The sequence below is a fragment of the Mustela lutreola genome, chromosome 12 (assembly GCF_030435805.1).
Source record: "Mustela lutreola isolate mMusLut2 chromosome 12, mMusLut2.pri, whole genome shotgun sequence".
NCBI lineage: Eukaryota > Metazoa > Chordata > Mammalia > Carnivora > Mustelidae > Mustela > Mustela lutreola.
In genome coordinates this window covers 14,829,575-14,831,609 of record NC_081301.1, presented here as the reverse complement: position 1 = coordinate 14,831,609, position 2,035 = coordinate 14,829,575, and positions in this window count along the sequence as shown.

Genomic DNA, 2,035 nt, shown 5'->3' with positions numbered 1-2,035 from the left:
TAGTGAGCCTGCCAGATCTAGGACACGGCCGACTGAGCAAGGGTCTTATACACTCGGACATATCTGCATTCATGCTGCACAAACAGAATCCCTTGGAATCCAGCCGCATTCCAGCTCCCGGACTTCATTGCATCGTGAAAGAAGTGCAGTGGGGTTCCGTGCTGGTCTGGCTCACTGTCTTCCCAGCTTTATTTATCTGAGGGACTGAGGGTGCCTCTAAAACATCCATGGGGCACTGAATCAAGGCTAAAATAACCTTTCAAGGTCAAGTCCTACATTCTACTCCCTCTGGTTTTCAAGCTGCTGTTTGACCCCCAGCTATCAGGAAATAGAGTTACAATGACTAAAACTCCAAAAATGAGCTGTTGCCACTCATGGGTACTGTTTGGAAAGCTTCCAGGTCACGAAGAAGAGGGAAGGTGTCTTCTCTTGCCCTAGTTCTTGAAAGTAGCAGTAGCTGGCCACATGTGGTGGTTGAGAAATGGAGATCTAGAAATACGGCTGGTGTGAAATGATACGTGCTCTTCATGTAACATACACACTGTATATGGAAGATAGAGTATGGGAAAGAGATGCAAAACGTCCATAATAATGTTTATAGTAGTCATCTGCTGAAATGACACATTTTCAACAGAATTTAATAAGATATTATCATAATTAATTTCATTCATTTTATTTCACTCTTTCTAATGTGGCTACTAGCTGTTCTTTTTTTTTTTTTTTAAAAGATTTTATTTATTTATTTGACAGAGAGAAATCACAAGTAGATGGAGAGGCAGGCAGAGAGAGAGAGGGAAGCAGGCTCCCTGCTGAGCAGAGAGCCCGATGCGGGACTCGATCCCAGGACCCTGAGATCATGACCTGAGCTGAAGGCAGCGGCTTAACCCACTGAGCCACCCAGGCGCCCGGCTACTAGCTGTTCTAAAGGATTTTGGAAAAGGGGATGGTCACTGTAGATGAAGCTAACACAATGATCAGATTCTGAGAAGAGTGACTTAGCCCTGGCCCTGGAGAATGAGTAGAGAGTAAATGGTAAGTGTGAAAACCGAACACTCTCCTGTTTATTCTCCCATTATATCCAGAACAACTCTGCGGTGGCATCACTTGGTGCATTCCCATTTGGAAAGTCAAGGAACTGAGGCAGTAAAGCTAAGTTGATAGGTTAAAAATCTAGACAGGAAGTGAGTGGTATAACCAGGAATATCAACTCAAGTCTTTTCTCTGTGGAAACCCAGGCTCTTTCTCCTACCTCCAAATGCATCCTCCCAAAATGCATTTACTTTACTCTAGCCAGCAGGCTGAAGATTTTCAGTCCCGATTCTTCGTCTTCTCTTCTTATCTCCTTCTACCCATCACTCACAGGACTGCGAACAGGATTTAATATTGTTATTTTATTTACTACAACCATTTCTGGCCCCTGCACTCTGCTTGATGCTGTATAAAAATAGTTTGCCCTTTGGGAATAGAGTGCTGGGTTTATGCACCTCCATGCCTGTATCCGTGTTTATGAACCAGGCAGGGGACAGGGAGATAGCAAGTTGACTAAGTATGGCTCCAGGGGGAGTGGATTTCTGGCTGAGTTGATAATGGAAAATGGAGAATTTCATCTCCAGGTCAGTGACTGAATCTGGTCCAGTCTTTCACTGTCTGCTGTATATGATTACTTGGTGGATAGAAGCTGGGATTTGGGACTTCCCCCAAAGATTCTTCTATTCTCCAAATGCTCTCCCTCCCTCCTCCTACCCATTTCCATATGCCATTTTCTTAGGCCTACTTTTCCCCCTAAACCTCTCCTCATTAAGTGGGAATGCAAAGTTAATTCCCCCTGACTTCATTTTTCCTCATACCTAAAATGAAAGAGAGAATTAAAAAAGCAGGTGGTATAGAAACACAGGATTAAGTGTCATCTCTGTATATTCTGATACGGTTATAATTGTTATCATTAACCAGCATTCATTTAATAAAATATTTTATGTGATTTATTTTGGTAACTAAGGTTTTAGTTATATTTTGGAGGATTTTTGAGTTAATGGTA